General features: G+C 43.4%; 1 protein-coding gene across 5 annotated transcripts in view; it reads left to right on the top strand.

Moving 5' to 3' along the window:
• Positions 1-18927, top strand: part of NDEL1 (nudE neurodevelopment protein 1 like 1) — a 50834-nt gene that overhangs the window by 884 nt on the left and 31023 nt on the right. For 2 of the 5 annotated variants that reach the window (XM_090291064.1, XM_090291065.1), the window contains exon 1: positions 10409-10490. The exons of 1 other annotated variant lie outside the window; for it this stretch is intronic. The gene's annotated coding sequence lies outside the window, so the exon portion shown is untranslated. Of the gene's footprint in view, positions 1-10404; positions 10491-16263; positions 16288-18927 lie in introns of those variants that run through there. 2 more of the 5 variants (XM_090291068.1, XM_090291066.1) reach the window with 2 other exon arrangements.

Genomic DNA, 18927 nt, shown 5'->3' with positions numbered 1-18927 from the left:
CTAGGTGCTAACTCCCCATTTCTCCCACTCCTCCCACCCCGGCACCCACGGCTCTACTTTCTGTCTCTGAATTTGGCCACTCTAGGTACCCCATTTTAGTGGAGTCATACAGTATTTGCCTTTTTGTGACTGCCTAAATTCACTCAGCATGATGTCCTCAAGGTTAATCTGTGGTGTAGCATGTGTCAGAATTTCCTTCTATTTTTTGGATGAATAATATTTTATTGTATGTATAGGCCATATTTTGTTTATCCATTCATATGTTTATGGTCATTTAGGTTGTTTCTGCCTTTTGGCTATTGTAAATAATGCTGCTGTGCACATGGGTATGCAAATATCTGTTGAGTCCTTTGAATTTTGGGGGGTATTCACTCACAAGTAGATTTGCTGGATCACATGGTAATTATATTTTTAATTTTTTGAGGAAACTTCATATTGTTTTCCAAAGTGGCTGCAGCATTTTACATTCTTACCAGCACCGCACAATTTCTGCACATGCTTGCCAACACGGATTATTTTCTGTTGTTTTTTTCATTGTATCCATCCTAATGGGTATGCAGTGGTACTTCATAGTTTTGATTTGCATTTCCTTAATAATTAGTAATGTGGAGCATCTTTTCATGTGCTTACTAGCCATTTGTATATCTCTTTCGGCAAAATGTCTCTTCTAGTGCTTTCCCCGTTTTGTTTTGTTTTTTAAGTCAAATTGCTTGGGCTTTTTGTTTATTTTTTACTTGTATGAGTTCTTGATGAATTCTGGAAAGTAACTAGACTTCTAGACTTTTAAAACAAATATTTTTATGTCAAAGTCTACTTACTATCCTGTAACCTTTTTCATTTAATGATATCTCTGGAGTATCATCTCATGTTAGTTTATAAATATATGCCTTGTCTTTATTAATAGCTGAGTAGTATTCCAATATATGGATGCACCAGGATTTATTAAACCATTCTTCTGTCGATAGGTGTTCAGGTTGTTTTCAATTTATTGATATAATAATAAACAAAATGCTGCAGCAAACATCATCGAACATACATCATTGCATACAAGTCCTATTATTTCCTTAAGATAAACCCTTACAAGTTGACTTCTGGGTGAAAAGTTATACATCTATTTATACTTTTGATCCATTTTTTCCAGATTACCCTAATAAATGCCATACCACTTTATTTTAAATTTCATGTCCACTTTTATTAAAACGAACAAAGCTTACAATGAAAAATAGCAATCCTCTGTTCCACCTCTCCACTTTCAAGTTCTCCTTACCAGAGCCAAACACATTTAATTATCTTAGTTGTTTCCATTCCTAAATAAAGTGCCTATATGGCTATTTTTTTCTATTCTAATCATTATCTACTGACTTCTTATTATTAAAGGTACAGGTAGCACTCCTCTCACCCTGCCCACATCATTGCTCCCCCATCTTCCTAATGTGGCTATGTCACAGGTTTGTTTCAGCTGCTCTCTGTGTTTATTTTATATGTTAGTTACGCTGTGACTATGTAAATATTGTTCTCTGAGCCACACGGTTGATGATGCTGCTGATTTCTTCGCCTTTGTCTAGTTTTCCATTTCCTCTCCAACAGAGGAACTAAATTCCTCTCAGTGTGATCAGTCACATCAGATGATTTCTCAGTTTTCATCTTCTTTCTTTCTTTTATTCCTCAGACACATGTCCCTGAGGCCTCACCCTCCTGCTCTGGTCGGGGCTGGCTGCTCTCTTGCCCGACTGCCGAGTGCTGTCCTGGGACGTCCGCAGCATCGTCTTGGAAATTCCTTTTCACTCTCTTATGTGGATTCTCTCTCTTGTGGATCCCATCTTTTTAAAAAATGCCATTTTACATTTTTTTTGAGTTGTGGTAAAATATATATAACATAAAATTTCTCATTTTAAGCCTTATTTTTAAGTGCTAAGCTCAGCGGCATTAGGTACATTCACATTGTTGTGCAGCCATCTCCAGAACTCCTTTATCTTCTCAGACTGGGTTTCTGTCCCCATTAAACACTAACTCCTGGCAATACCATTCTGCTTTTAGTCTCTATGATTTGAGTCGAAGCATATAGTACTTGTTTTTTTGTGTGGATTCCATATTTTCCTCTTTATTTACTTCCTTGTTTGGTGGCATACATTTTCAAAGACATGGGAGGTAATTTTTTGAGTTTTTGACTGTCTGAAAAAAGGCCTTTATATTATCCTTATACTTGTTTAAGGGTGTAGCTAGATTCAGAGGCTGGGTTGGAAATAATTTTCCCCTAATTTTAAAGGCAATGCTTCATTGTTGAGAAGTCTTTTGCTATTCTGACGCTTGAGTCTTGGTTTCATGGCTATGGAAGTTTTTAGATTATCTCTTCATCCCTGAGATTCTGAAGTTTCATTGGTGGGTATTTTTTCATTCTTAGTGCTGTATACTCAGGAGATGATTTCCATTAGCGTACTCATGTTACTCAACTGTGAAAACATTTCTTGAATTATTATCATATTAAAAATAATTTATTTCTCTCTCTCTTTTTTTCCTCACCCAAGGACATAATTGATTTTAGGGAGAGGGGAAGGGAGGGAAAAGAGAGGGAGAGAAACATCAATGCTAGAGAGAAATATCGATCAGTTGCCTCTTGCCCGCCCCAACTGGGGACTGGACCTGCAACCGAGGTATGTGCCTGGACCTGGAATCAAACCCATGACCTTTCTGTTTAAGGCATGATGCTCCAACCAATTGAGCTACACTGGCCAGGGCTAATTTCTTCTTCATGTTTTTTGTTCTGTCCTTCTGGAACTCCTTTCATTTGGGTGTTGGATTCTTGGGTTTATCCTTTCATTTTCTTTCTTTTGGGGAAATCTGATTTTTGTTGTCCTTTTGGAGAGCTTTTCTCAATTTTATAGTCATACTCTTCAACTGAATATTTTTATTTCCATCCTCATTTTTTAAAAAAGAGTCTTGTTCTTGCTCCTTGTGTAGCCATATGTTTTGTTGCATGGATGTAATATCTCTATTTCTCTGAAGATATTAGAGTTTTTCTTTTTCCAACTTATTTCTGCTTCCTGCATTGTATCTATTATTTCTGAATTTTATTTTGTTTTATCTTTTACATTGGAGGCTTTCTCAAATGTTTGGTGATCCCTTGTTGAATGTTCATTTTTATGATCAAGAAACTGCATGCTGATTGGAGGTTGTGTGTGAGTCTGTGTGCGTGTTTTGGGTGAGGTGCTTGTTGGCTTTAAGCCTCTCTGTGGGGCAGACCATGCCAGGTGGTTGCCAGTCCTTTCTGATCTCCTGCCTGGAAGCTACGACCCAGGCTGCCAGCCATTGGGGGAAGGGAGCCAGGGTCTCATCATTCAATATGTGGCCTTTGGAGAATCACTGCCCCCTCTATCCCACAACCCTTCCTTTTATAGCGTAGTGCCTTAGCCTTTTCCTCTGATGTGCCCAGTGTCCCCAGGTCTGGAGCTTCTCTGGTTTAGTTTCTCCAGAAAATAAGTCTCCTCCTCCTGCTGGTGTGGGAGAGAGGTACACGCCTTGGCTTGTCAATTGCCTGAAATGCGAAGTCTGTGTAAGTGCTTTGTGAACACACCATACTTCCTGTTTCTGGCCCCACTGCACCCTGACTCCTGACGCCTTCCAACGTAGCTGGCCCTCCAATTCCTGAGCCTTTCTGTGGTTCAGAGGCTCAAAACTGTTTGCTTCTGGTTGGCATTGAATTTCCAGCCTTCTGTGACCCACCTCATCAGCTGCCACTCACTTCCCATTTTCCAAGATTCTGTTGACATTTTTTGTCCACCATTGCCACCTCTCTCGTACTCTGTTCTTGTGGGTTTCTATCTATCTTGTGGGTTTTATACCTTCTAAAATTTTTGTCCTGACTGTTTTGTGGTGTTTCAGGAGGAAGTAAAGATACACGTATTCAATCCATCACAGTAACTGAGATGGTTATAGCATTTTCCCTCCAACCAGAGTTGTCCCAGAGTGCTCTCTTCCCCACACTGTTAACTAGCAGTGGGCATTATCCTTTTTTTAAAAAAAATATTTTATTTATTTATTTTTAGAGAGAGGGGAGAAAAGGGAGAAAGAGAGGGAGAGGAACATCAATGTGTGGTTACCTCTCACGTGCCCCCAACTGGGGACCTGGCCCACAACCCAGGCATGTGCCCTGACTGGGAATCAAACCGGCTTCCCTTTGGTTCACAGGTCGGTGCTCAATCCACTGAGCCACACCAGTCAGGGCTGTTTTAAACTTTGCTAATTTGATAAGCAAAAAGTGATATCTTGGTCATTTTAATTTACATTTTTAAAACTTATTAATGATATGATTGAGGATCTTCTTATGTGTGTATTTGCCATTTACATATGTTCTGTGAATCACTTATTTATATCCACTGCTTATTTTTCCATGGGGGAAGGAATAACTGTTAAGTTGCTGATGTATGGCCAACTCTGTAAAGAGGATTAGGCCTGATTCCTTATTTTCTTGTATATGCGGTCTCACAGCACAGGCTTCAGAAAATAGCAGTTCTTAATGACTACCTCTAAAATATTTGATGATTTCCCCCCCTTTCCATGCATTACAAAAGTATCTGTAGAAATTTTCTGTAGAAAATTTAGAAAAAGCAGATCAGCATTCAAAAAATATAAATCACCCAGAGATAGCCACAGGTTATAAACATATCCTTCCAGTCTTTTTTTTCTATGGGTGTGTACTTATAACAAGAAAAACAGAGACTCTTATTTTGTGTTCATGATTCTGATTTACTAAATCATAATTTGTTCTCATCTTATTTTTTAAAGATTTTATTTATTTATTTTTAGATAGAGGAGAAGGGAGGAAGAAGGAGAGAGAGAGAAAGATCAATTAGTTGCCTCTTGTATGTACTCTGACTGGGACTGAACCTGCAACTCAGGCATGTGCCCTGTCTTGGAATCGTACTGGCACCCTTTCGTTTGCAGGACAATGCCCAACTAACTGAGCTACACTGGTCAGGGCTGTTCTCATATTATTATACATTGTTCTATGCTATCATCATTAGTGGCTACATGGTATTCCATTGTATAGAAATACAATCATTTATTTAGTGAATACCCTATTGACAGACATTTAGGTTCTTATTGGGTTAAAAATTTAATTTACAAATTTCTTTGGATTGTGAACCCATTTAACCTTGTTTCTACCATGTATCTGCTTAGCAATCTCTCTTTTTTTGGGGGAGTGCGGGGGAGGATAAAGGTAAATTTTAATGCTTTTTTGGTTAAATTACTACCAATCTCAAATTAATGAATACAGAACCATGGAGATTTTCTAGCACTGTGTCTTTTGGGTCAGAGGGAGGGATGGAGAGGGTCACTAATGAGAATTAGATTCCTCCACAGCTTTCAATTAGAGGGAACACAGTGAGGGGCAAAAACAGCAGTGAGGCCCTGGCCGGGCAGCCCAGTTGGTTCCAGCGTTGTCCTAATACACCAAGGTTGCAGGTTTGATCTTTGGTCAGGGCACATACAAAAAGCAACCAATGGATGTATAAATAAGCAAAACAACAAATCAATGCTTCTCTCTCTCACTCTCCCTTCCTCTCCCTCTCTAAAATCAATTAAAAATTTTTTTTAAAGCAGTGAAGAGTCATGTATGGAATGATGAGAAAAAAGAAGGTCAGGCAGGCATTTGAAGAAATCATCCAAGAAATAATAGCTTAAAATAGAGGAAATCTGAAAGAATGATCTGGTCTAAGAGTTGAAGATCTGAATTCTGTCCCTGAGTCTGCCACTATGTCCTTGGCCAGGTTGCTCAGCCTCTCTGGTTGTCATTGTCATGTCTCATCTTAATTAGATTTCTAAGTTCTCTTGTATCCCCTGAGGTTCTATGAACACAGACTTTGTCACACCAGCTGTGTGATCCTGGACAAGTTGCCTAGCCTCTCACAGACATTGTTTTCTCATTTGTAAAGTGGGAACACTAATAGCTCTTTCATAAGGTTGTTGTGACTGGATGTGTGTAAAGCACTTGTCACAGGGCCTGTCCCAAACTAAATATCCAATAAATGAAAGCTATTTTTATTGCGTGCTGATTGTTATGTAAGAAGAGGGCAATTATATCATCCCATACTCTGTGCAAGAACTCTGTCTTCTCCAAAGTGGTTTTCAAAGGTCGATTTGCACGTGGTAAAGAAGCCCAGGAGCATAGTACGCAGCCACCACTAGCCACGGACCTCCCTTTCCAGTTTACTCTTCCCCAGGGCTTGGAGGCTGTCCAGATGTGGGTCAGTAAACAGGCAACTGTTTAACAAAGGTACAGAGAATGCATGAATGTCAATTGACAGGGGAAGCAATAGGAAACCCCACCTTCAAATATAAAATACCCACAAGTGTAACAGAAGGGGACCTGAGCTTTCAATGAATCACCAATGTAGAGATGATGCTAAAAAAATGCTGATGTACTTTCAAGTTGTGATTAATGAGCACAGAGAGGAGAGGAAAGAGTTGTGGAGGTAGCTGCCATTTTGCTTTTTGCTGCTGTGTCTTGGACAAATTACCCTTTTCTGTAAAATCAGGAGGTTGGTTTCTATTTTTGTTCCCCGAAGATGGTCTGTGTACTTCCGGCGGAATAGAAAGCGATGTTATGTGGTACAGAGATGAGCATTTGACATTTTAATAGTCATGTATTTAATTGAAGGAATATTATGGAAAAATGACTAGCAATCACCTTTATGATTTCTTAGATATGATTGCTTAGAATAAAGGTAAAGTAGGATTTAGTTCATTTTTTAAAAAGTGAGTCAATTCAAAGAAAAAAAATCATAGATGTCATGCAGAAATGGCAACTGCTGTGAAGGTGGCAAATTGGAACATCAGATGTGGTAGGCAGAGTACCAGTACCCCAAAGATGTCCCGGTCTTCATCCCTGGAACCTGTGTTTGTGTCCTTATGTGGCAAAGAGGACTTTGCAGATGTGATTGAGGTAAGGGTTTTGCGATGGGGAGATGATTCTGTTGAGAAAAACTCTCTGATCTCGTTTCTGGAGGGAATAAACCAGGCTACCAGCATTCTGGGATGCATGGGGGAAGGAAACTGGAATCTCATTATTTAATATTTAGCCTTTGAAGAATTCCCCCTCCCTCTATCCTGCTTCCCTTCAAAAGGTGGTGATGTAGCCTTGTCCTCTGGTGTGCCCAGTATCCCCAGATCTAGAACTTCTCTGGTTTAGTTTTTCCGGAAAATAAACCTATTTCTTTCAGCTTGCTGGGCTGGGTTATCTCGGTAGGCCCACGGTCATCTAAAGGGTCTTTGTAAGAGGGAGGCAGGAGGATCAAAGTCAGAGGAGGCAGTGTGAGAACAGAAGCAGTTCTTGTGGCGATGCTACCCTTAGCTAAGGAACACTGCAAGTGGCAAGGAACTGACTTTCCCCAGCAGCTTCCAGAAGGAGCCAGCCCTGCCAACACCTTGATTTTAGCCCAGTCTCATTTTGGACACCTGACCTCCAGCTCTGTAAGGAAATAAAAGTGTTTTAAGCCACCAAGTCTGTTACAGCAGCCACAGGAGATGAATATACCAGACATTAGATGCACCTGAAGTTGGTGCATTCTGCATGTTCAGCAATTCCCTAGGATGTAGGAAAGGAACATTGGTGTGAATAAGACTGTCCTTGTACTCCTACCCCCCACCTATCTAGGAGAGGGCTGACCCTGCCATCACAGGCAGACTGGCCAAGGAGGGGCAGGGCTCTCAGAGCCCCAGGAGGGTGCTTAGCACCTAGATGACAGGATGGGTCCTGACTGATGGGAACTGGTTCAACCTGCTCATTTTACAGATGAAGAAACTGAAGCTCAGAGAAGGGACTGACATAGCAGCAAACTCACCAGTGATGGGGCTGATTTGGTGGAGAAGAATAAACAGCTGAATTCCTAAGGCGGTGGGAGGGAGTTGCAGCCCGCAGAAGCAGGACTGGGTTCTCACGCCAGGGTGGGGAGCCCTGAGGAGGGGTGGGGCCTGCACCTTTGCTGAGGGTGGAGGGTGGATCTTAGCACTCTTTGATCACCTTCTGTGTTTGTCTGGGCCTCTTGCTTTCACGCTGCTTCCTCTAATATCTTTTATCAGGGTTTTAATAACCACCCAGTTAACATGTGACTTTAGAAAGCTGTTGAAACAGCAACATGCTTGGAGAAAGGGATTTCCTGCTACCCTCTTGTCCTGACTTCAGCCCTCAAGTTGTCTTCCTTTCTGCCCGGTCTGCTCTCCAAAGGGATGAGTATTTTCTTTCCATAGAAGGGATGTTTCTACTGTGATTATGAGGAAACCCGGATGTTTCATTTCAGCATTTCTGAATTGAAATTGGCCTCTGTGGAATGGACACTCCTAAGGAAAGCCCAATCTCCTAATTTTAAGCAGGAAATATTTTCCATACTTTCCATATAAAGGCCACAAAACCTCCTTGTTGTGATTTTCAAAGCAGACCTCAAGATCTGTGTTGTATTATACAGGAATTGATGAAGACTAGTGTGAAATTTCCTCCAAGCTCTCCTATCATGTTGTAATGATAAATGGTCAGGGTATTGTTCCCCTTATTAAGACAACAGTCACCAGACAAGTCATCCTTGGAGAAGCAATTCTTACATCCTAGGTTACCTATACTTGACATGCCAGGTAGTGCCACCAAAGTCCCAAATATCATCACACTGTCAGCTAATGGGTGTTTAGAAGATGTGAAGTGGAAACTGTACATCTAAAGAACCAGCATATATACGGGGTGGGCAAAAAGTAGGTTTACAGTTGTGAGTATAGGAGTTTACTCTTATGTTATTACTTATTAATTATTGTATCACTTTCCATATGAACAACTGTAAACCCATTTTTGCTCCACTCTGTATATGTTTACGAAAGGGAATAGTATCAGTTTGGACTAACTAGGGAGTGAAAGCAAAAGGAATTAATTCCTATGATCTGTGCCACAAAACTGGGAATCTTCCTCCTGAACGTCACCAATAACCAGTGTCCGTGTCCCTCTTGCATCTGCTGAAGTGACTTGGACGAAAGGCTGGATATGAAAAAGGTCCTAAAACCAAGGAAAATAATCTGCAAAGAATGTGGCGGAAATGATCTTGCTTTGTTAAGTTTGGGTGCGTTCTCGTTTCTCAGCAGGTAAATTCCCAGGAGAGGCTGAATCACAAGGGCAGCACATTTTTAAGGTTTTTGTTCACACTGCCTGTCAGGAAAACTCACACCTAGTGACGCCCCCTGGTCACCGTTACAGAAGTGTGCTGGTTTCTCTGTGCTTGTGTCTGCACTTTGTAGTCTAAATGTTCTAAAATCTCATACATTTGAGGAAATATGAAATCTCTTCTTTGCTGTTGTACTTGGAATGGTTTTGATTAGGAGCAAGGTGGAATATAATGTGATTTTTAGCTACCTGCATTTAAAAAGATTTTTATTTATTGATTTTAGAGAGGAAGGGAGAGAGAGAGAGAGAGAGAGAGAGAGAGAGAGAGAGAGAGAGAAACTGCGATTTGTTGTTCCATTTATTTATGCATTTATTTGTTGATTCTTGTGTGCCCTGACCGGGGATTGACCAACCTGCAACCTTGGCAAGTCGGAACGATGCCCTAACCAAATGAGCAACTCGGCCATTCCAGCCACTTGTATTTTTAAAATTGTGTTAATTGCTTCTTATTGTTCATTGTTTTATGGGGGAGTTCTAAACAATATAAGTGCTTGGATGCAAGAAAGAAAAAGAAGAAAGAAGCAGCAGCAGAGGAGAGCAATGAAAATATCTCAAACTTAAAAGCATTCAATGCAAGTTTTTAATTTATTCAACAAATGTTAAGTGCCTATTACATGCTAGGCGCTGCCCTAAATGCCACCCTAAATAGCAAGTATTGAAAAGCTCTTGCTAATTTTTTTTCTCCTTGGTACATATTGCCCAATGTATGGTTTCTTTATTTTCTGTTTCCCTTCTTTTCTGTAAGCTTGTTTTGTTAACAGCTCTATCTCTGGGGCCTAGAACAGTGCAAGACACTTGGTTACATTTGCTGCATGGTTGAATACCTGATCTTTCAGTCCTGGCAACTCTTGACTCATTGGCTTTCCTGGTAATGGGAATTTGGCTGAAATTGCCCGATGCAATCAGCTCAAGTTTGTAAGAAACATTCCATTTATTTTAAGCCCAGTCATTTCATTAGAGTGATTTGAGAGAAGGTAAAACTGGTGCCACTGTGTCTGTGTAAAAGGTATGTGAACAGATGTGGCTTTTACCCAGGGAGAGTCACACTGTTTGTGTAGGTGTGATGTCAACAACCTTTGGGGTTGCCAGGTGTGAACCAACTTAGCAATTAACAGTATCGTGCCATCCTTTTCTGTGGAGGCAGCTGTCACTCTGGGGTGTGGGGAGTGACTGTCAATGGGCTGGGCTGGGGCCAGGGCTGACAATGAAGACTGAAGTTTTGGGGAGTGGAGGCTCTGAAGCCAGAAAGAGGCTGCGGACATCCCAGAGCAGCAGGAAGTCCACAGTTCAGGTAGGCTGCCGGGGAAGGAACTGGGGCAGCTCCGAGGGCTTCAGAGGAGCAAGGCAGGATAGCACGTTCCATCAATAGGGGAAAAGGCTAAGCAGAGACTCCTGAATCCTCAGTTTACCTCCCCGGATGAGGATGAGGGCCCTTTCTTTCCAGGTACCAGCAATCAGGGTAGGACCCTGACCGGAAGGTCTGTTACAGCCTTCACCTAAACTGTCCTCCTTTTTCTCATCTGCAAGAGCCACCTCACAGAAAGCTAGACGTGGGAACGTGAGTGAGGGAAGCTCCTGCTGGTGAGTGGTCCCAGGGCCAGACGCAGGCTGCGTTCTCAGGCACCGGGGAAGTGGGAGGCAACAGCAGTGAGCTTCGGAACCTAAAATACCTCACAACTCCTGCCTTTCTGTTGACTTACAGTCACTGGAGTTTGGACTTAGGGGACAAACGGTGATAGAAGGGCCGAGGAAGCCTGAGCTGCTTTGGGTAGTTGGCGAGCACTGTTTGTTTAAGAAGCTCCTGAGGAGGTAATAAAGACAACAAATGGAATTTTCTTTTCCCTTTGAGGGGGTACAGGGATGCCCTAGGCTGGGCAGTTCATGGCTGGCTGGGCCAAGAGTCAGGGACCAACCAGAAGTGGGCATTTTTGTATCAGTCATAAACTGGTTACCATTCCTTATGCTGAAGGGGAAACCAATCATCTGGTTGGAGGCTATGGCATTCTGTAAACCACCTGGCAAGTCATTCATCCCACCAGTACTTATGGACTGCCCACTCTGTGCCAGGCGCTGTGAGGGAGAGTAAGAAAACTTCTCTGTTTAAGGCGTCTGTTACATTTTATATAGCAGTTCTTTACAGGCAGGTATACTGTAGGGATATTGTGGGTTCAGTTTCAGACCATCAGAATCATTTTGCTGGTGGAGGGGCTTGCCTTTGATTTGTAAATAATGTGACATCTGAAGTGCAATAAAGCAAAGCACCATAAAATGAGGTACACCACCCTGACTGGTGTGGCTCAGTGGGGTTGGGCATTGTCCTGCAAACATAAAGGTCGCCGGTTTGATTTCCAGTCAGAGCACGTGCCTGGGTTGTGGGCCAGGTCCCTGGTTGGGGTGTGTGCTGGAGGCAACTGATCGATGTTTCTCTTCCTCTCTCTCTTCCTCACTTGCCCTCTCTCTAAAAATAAATAACATCTTAAAAAAAGAAAAGAAGGTATTTTTTAAAAATGAGGTATATTTGTATTTTAAGGGTTTTACATTTCTTATGGAGGAAAAGAATCCCACGAACATGAAGATCTATTTTTACTCAGGGAGCAGCGCCTGCCACACCTTATCCTCTTATCCTGGTTTATTTCTTTATGGCGCTTGTTATGACCCAAACGACCGGATGTGCCTACTTGCTTATTGTCTGCCTGCCCCATCAGCATATGCTCTGGGGTGGGATGTGCCTTTTATTGTCACATGGTTGAATCCCTTAGGCCTAGAACAGAGCCGGCACCAAACTCATAGCTGACGAATGAAGGACTCTCCTCTCTCTATAAGACCACTTATCATCTCTAGGCCCAAGTGTATGTTTTAAATTAAAAAACTATTACTAGTACTACTGTTTAAAAAAGATTTTATTTATTTATTTTTAGAGAGATGGGAAGGGAGGGAGAAAAGAGGGAAACATCAGTGTGTGGTTGCCTTTCACACGCCCCCAACTGGGGACCTGGCCCACAACCCAGGCATGTGCCCTGACTCGGAATCGAACGGGTGACCCTTTGGTTAGCAGGCTGGTGTTCAATCCACTGAGCCACACCAACCAGGGCTATTATTAGTACTATTTTTTATTGCAAAAGCAAAAGATGTTGCTTTGGGGATTGTAGCTGCTAGAGACTGGGTTTAAAATTTGGGTTAGAGAAAAGTCATAATTGCCCATGACTCATACCCCAGTTCCCTTGTCACCTGGCCTTACCTGAGTTTAGCCTTTCACACCAGTGAAAATCTTCTCTCTATATGGTAACTATTCTCAGAATTTGAGGCACTTCCCAGAAAGTGCCATCAGTCTAGCATTTGGAGTAATAGCCACTAGATCATTGATTCATTTTAATTTTCATTGAAGCTTATTACACAAGTGTCTGCTAAATCCCCTTTGCTAGGATATATTAAGACAATCAATATGTCCCTGTGCTCAATGAACTTTGGTTTCTTGGGGGAGCTCAGACACCTCCATGACCAAAAGGCTGTGTTCAGTAAGTCTCCTGTGAACTATGCGGAGCCCTTCTTGAGCTCAGAGGAAGGCATATTCACTTTGGGGCTTAAGCATCAGGGAAGGCTTCTTGAAGGAGGTAGCATATGAGTGAGACTTCAAAAGGCAGAGAGAAAGGCAGGCTGGCCAAACCTAGGGGGCAGTTGCAGGGCACAGGCTAGTGGGAGTCCATAAAAGGCCCAGAGAGGAAGGGGACTGTCTCTTTGGGGCATGCAGAGGAGGCTCCGTTCAGACCCAGATAGCTGAACTGTAAGAAGTAGACTGTAGAATTGGGTTGGAGTTGCTTTGGGAGGCCCGTGAATGCCAGACTTTATAGTTTGTACTTTATCACAAAGGCAACAGGAAGCCAAAACAAGTTTTAGAGCCAGCGATGCTTTGTACAGTGGGATTTTAGAGAGATTATTCTGATGGCTCTGTGAACTTTTGAGCTAGAACAAGAAGAAATCTGAGAAAGGGATGTTTGGGAAGGGAGGGACAAATAAATAGGAGATTTTGGACTGGGGAGATGTAGGGGGAAAGTACTGGGAAGTGGATTTATTTGCTAGAGTTTATGAAGGGAAAGTCTTTTGGGTTTGGTGGCCATGTGAGTGAAATGAAAGCTGGGGACGGGGATAATTAAGGGTGATTTGACGAAGCCTTCATGGCTCAGTGACTAGGGGAGAGAGGACACTACTGGCAGGAACATGAAAACCATTTTGGGATTTTCAGCTGGGAAAAATGAGGATCTGTGTGGGGGTTTAGATGTGTGGTGGTGGGACATCTGGTCGATGTACACAGCAAACTATTAGTAACCAGTCAGCCATTGGGGGTCCCTTACCCTGCCTGATCTATGCCCTTAAAACATAGCAGAAAATACTGGCCAAAAAATATGGAGAGATTAGGCTGAATTAAACTTTTGATTTCAAGGTATATGCTCATCTGATTCAATAGAGTTACATATGCCCCATTTCCTCAGAGTGTTCATGGCAGGCCTGTGTGCACTGCGTCACCTTTTGTGAGTGTGGGATGGCAGGAGACCAGCATCCTCATTAGGTAATGTCTAGACCTCTCCTAAGGCAGCTGGTCAGCCCCTACCTCCCTCAGTGGTGGTACCTGGCCTCTGTTTCCCAAGTCTCAGAGTTTGTGATAGGGATGAGGTTGGAATGCTTGTGTGTGCTTCTATGGACTGTGACACTGTCCCCCTTGGCTCTCTCCAAGAAAGACCTTGTACTGTGACTCATGCCTTGGCAAACCCCTTCCTAATGGAGAATTATGAAGGCAGAGGGTGGGGCAACCATCACTCACCTTTTCTACCTTCACAAAGCTGTTCGGTAACTTCTGTTCTTAGAAGCTGCCTTCAGTCTTCACTTTTGCTTTATTTTCCCTGCATGGGCACACCAGAAGCAGGGAGTGGGGTAAAGGCCGCTGAGAAAGCTCAACAAACACAGAGGGAGGAGATTAATAAGGGCTTTGATGTGTCTGAGAGCTCTGCCAAGCATGGCCCATTCATTAAGTTAGGGCCAACATATCAGTTTTGAAAAACACCAGTTCTGGGTCCGGGTTGGTGGGAAATGACACTAACATTTTTTGCAAGGCCTGGCCTGCCATTAGATGACTCAGTGTATTCCCCAGGACTTCAGCCCAAAGCTGGGACAAGAGTTGCAGCCTTTATTTATTTTTTTCTCTTGGGATGGGACTGTTCTGTCTTGGTACTAAGTCCTGTGAGCTCATCAGCCAGAATGCAGCTTCAGTCAGGGAAGCAGAGCCCCAGAGCCTAAAAGAGCTTCCATGATGTCCTAGGTCACCAGGCTTGGACTAAGACCTACCTGGGGTTTAAAATGCCAGCTCCTCAGTTTTTCAACATAAAAAAGGAAGGAAATAATTTTAGCCTCACAAGCCACTTGTGAGATTGAGGGGAGTAATGCATGCCAAGCACTTAGCGCTATGCTCTAGCCCAGTAAGTGGTAGTTATTATTGATAGTCCTCCTTCTTGAGCAGCAGTATAGTAGTGATTAATAGTGTGGTTTCTGGAGTTAGACAGTCTGGACTAGGTAGGTTTGAATCTCGAGTCCTCTTTTTCCTCCTTGTGTGACCTTAGGCAATTTTATCTTGCTGAGATTCAGTTTCCTCATTTATAAAATGGGAATAATAACAGTATCTATCTCACAGGGTTGCTGTGAGGATTGAATTATGCAAACCAAGCATTTACCACAATTGCCAGCACATACAAATGGTGCAACGAAAATGATAATAATTATTATTGTTACTATTTTTTCAACACTATATCTTTCAGAGTCTAGCTCAAGGTGCCAACCTTCCCACAAACCCCATTAATTACTTCTCTGATCTTCATTGACTTGGATACCTTTTACAATCCACCTTGCATTGTTTCTGTTTATGCCTATGCCTTCAGATATATAACTGCACCTTTCAGGCTCACCTTGCTCTCACCTTGCAGCCTGTCTTACACATCATTATTGTGTCCAAAAAACCCACATCCAATCCCAGGAGCACTGACATCAGAGAACTGCATTGCACGTTACACAGCAAAAGTACTTAAAATGGTTTTAAAAACAGCTCTACTTCTTCCAGTTTCCACTTCCTAAGAGGTTGCTCATCTCCATTTCTCCCCTTTCTGAGCTACCCGCCAACCCGCCACCCTGCCACCAGCCTTCTTCTTTCTCCAAGTCCCCTGGGGGGAATATATATAGTATATAAAATGGATTCCATCCCTTGGGGGACCGAGGGGGATGAACACACATTTATATAAAGCTATATAAAGTATATAAATGGATATATTTATATTCCCTTTGTGCCCTCAAGGAATCCATTCATTCAATATAGTTGAGTGCCCACTTTGTATCCTGACGAAAGTAGCTATTGGGATAAGAAAAGCGTAGAGAGGTTCTAGCTCTCATGGAACTTACATTCTACTGAGAAACACAGAAGAAATATAAAACTTCAACTGTAGGAAGTGTCCTAAAAACAACATCGGTCTTTGTGAGAGTGATGAAAGGGACTACATACCCCTGGTATTCTACTGGGTGATCGGGGCGGACTCGGAGGTGAAATCTGACCTAAGGTTCATTTTATAAACGAGGATACTGATATATACACTTTAAAGACCTTGGTGGCTGAAAATCTGGAGGCCGACTTTCACCCACGGCGGCGCCACTCCCAGAATAGCAGAGCGATATGCAGAACTCCGAGTGCCCAATTTTCGCAAACCCCGGCGTCCGGGGCGCTTGCGCATTGGCTGCCACCAGCCTGACGTCAGCGCGTCGGGCACGCCCGACCCCCTGTGACGCCATCCTTACCACAGCCCCTGACCCGGCAGCCCGCAAGCTCGCGCGCATGCTCCGAGCCCCGCCCCCATGCGTCACAGAATGGACTCGGACACTCAAGCAGCTCCTGACGTGTCGGGAGGAGCCGCGCGCGGAGGTACGTGGAGTGGAGCTCAGGGCTGCGGAGCGGAGCGGAGCTGAGCTGGGCTGAGCGGCTGAGCGGGCCTGGTCAGGCCAGCAGAGCGGAGACGTCGATCGGGTGTCGGCGAACATGCGCTTTTGATACATTGGAGGTGAGCCTGCGGTGCGGGGCCGCTCCGGGGTGCCTGGGGGCGCAGAGGCCTGTCCCTGGGGAGCTTGCTGGGCCCTGGGCTGTCCGAGGCCCCGGCGGGCAGGACCGGAGCACCGCTCTGGGGCAGCCAGCCCGGGGGCAGCTGTTCCAACCGCTCTGAGTGCCGCCTAGCCGCCCTGGCCCGAGGTGTGGTCCACTAGGGGCGCCTGCAGGGGGGCGAGCTCGGTGGCCCCCGGAGGTTGTGCCCGCGTCCGGGGATGGGGTGAGGGGTGGCGTGGACGGAGGCCGGGACGTGGCACCGCGGGCCTGGGCGCTGGTGGCGCAAGGAGTGGCTCAGTTGGAGTGGCAGCGGCGTGCCCAACCTTCTCTCCGCCCCTCCTCCCTTAAATCCCTTCAGCTGGAAGGGTCGTTTGGCGCCGGGTTGAATTTGAGCTCTTTCCGCGTCTCCCGTCGGGGGGGCGAGAACGGAAGCAGCCCACGTTGGGCTCGGGTGGCATTCGCGTGACACTGCGCCCCGAACTGCCAGTCACCCCGCTTGGAGTTCAGAGAAGTGTCACCAAGCGGGTTTGGGTTGCTGGTGCCCGTCTCTTGCTGGTACGGGAGAAGTAAACCTTTCAGGTCGGCGAAGGAAGCCCAGGTCCTTTAACGACAGCGCCTTCGCACACTTTAGAACACGCTTGCGATCTCTCTTGAACCTCACCACCCTGTCGTTGTGCCTGGTGCGGTCACCGCCATTTGCCGGATGGGGAAATTGAGCCCGGGTCCGGGGGAGGGGGGAGGTATTAGGTGATGTGTACTGTCGAGTCTGCCGACTTGTGAGTTCGCTTGGCTCAGAGTTCACGTCTCTAGGCTTGGAGTTATGGGTTGGTTGGTTGGTTTGTTTTTGGGTGGGATTTTTATACCCTTCTTAGCTGTAAAGCAAAGCAGGAAAATTTGACTTGCCAAAAATATACCAGAAGCTAGTGGAAGACTTATTCAAATATTTTTCAGCAGACTCACGTAGATGAGAACTACTACTCGGTTACAAGAAAAATCCTGCTCTGAAACGTGTTCCCCGGTTGCTGGCTAATTATCTTGTCTGATAAATTGTGGTCTTTTTTAAAAATTTGAATTTACTGTATCGGGGTTACATTGATTAATAAGATTATATAGGCTTCTGAGGTACAATTCTATAACACATCATCTGTGTATTATACTGTGTGTTCGCCACCCCCAGTCATGTCTTTACATCACCATTTATCCCTCTATTATCCCCTCCTACCTCCCCCCACCCCTCTTTCCCTCTGGTAATCACCCTACTGTTGTCTGCCTATGATATTTTGTTCTTAACCCGCTTAACAAATAGGGGGGTAATGGCTTTGCCAAGTCGTGAACTTGCTGGTATAGCATTAATTCATGGATTGAAGAGAAGGGGAACCTAATAAGTTCTCTCTTCTGAATTTTTATTAAAATTATTTAAAATTGGAGATCACAAGAAGCAGAGAAAACCTTTGGCCAGCCCTGGTTAGAGGTTGACCTGGTTCAGATAGAAGTTGCTAAATCCAGTGACGCTGTTCTTTTTTTGTTCTGGCTCTTAAATAAATTGAAGTTGAATAAGGAACACTTAAAATATGTAGAAACCTCAGTAAAAACTTAAATCTTGCTTTCACGACATCTGCAAAGCTTACTTTTATTCTCATTTTAAACCATGCTGAGATAAATTACTTCTGACATAAGTTTCTGAGCACTTCATAAGATAGAAAAAAGAAGTTTGATAGGACCGAAGGGGGACCATATTTATGATCAACGTTGAAAGTTAAACATTCTGTAAATGTCACCTTTGGGAGAAGTAGAAGAATTTTGGTAGAAAGGCATGTATTACCTATAGCAGCAATTTCAACTAGTGTGCTGCGACAACTTTTAAAACGTCCAGTACCTGACTGTTTAGTCAGGGGCACTGACCTCTTTTCCCTTAGGTTGTCAAATGAAGAAATGACAACAGCCAATACAACATAGCCATCCAGTGTGAATGAGTCAAAATTATACCTATTTTTTTGTGAGGTGGGTAAAAAATATATTTTTTTGTGTGTCGTAGAATTTTAATAATTAGTTTGTGTGCCATGAGATGAAAAAGGTTGAAAGTCACTGACCTACAGTGAGGTCCAAAAGAACTTCCAATCTCATTAGTGCATTCTATAACTGTTAACAAGAAGACAACATAATAAAAAACGGATTTTCTTACCATTGTGCAAAGAGTAGAGTTTTTTTTTTTTTTGTAAATAACGTTCTGGATAACTTGTGTTATATCCAAATGAGTTGATTTGTCAGTTGCTAGATACCTGAAGGTTATATACAGTATGATAATGCCTTATGTAAAAATCGTTATACTTTAGAGATACATAACTCCATCCATATGAGCCATGGAAGATTTGGGTAGCAGAGAACATAATTGTCTGCCTTCATTTCAGCTTCAGAAGATTATAGATGTATCATTAAAACTGTTTTATTTATTTTTTTTAGAGTATAGTTTTCTATATTGACTAACTTTCTAGAGGCTTAACATCTCTAGTTACCTAGTTTCAAATAACACAGTGACCATATCCTCCCACTGTAACATGAAGCAAACTGAACAGACTTTGTTTGCAGCCTCTGAAAAAGTGTT

The sequence above is a fragment of the Furipterus horrens genome, unplaced genomic scaffold (genome assembly GCF_987537825.1).
Source record: "Furipterus horrens unplaced genomic scaffold, mFurHor1.1.pri manual_scaffold_11, whole genome shotgun sequence".
In the NCBI taxonomy this organism is placed as follows: Eukaryota; Metazoa; Chordata; class Mammalia; order Chiroptera; family Furipteridae; genus Furipterus; species Furipterus horrens.
The sequence above is the reverse complement of the archived record's forward strand: the minus strand, read 5'-3'. Positions and strand labels throughout refer to the sequence as shown.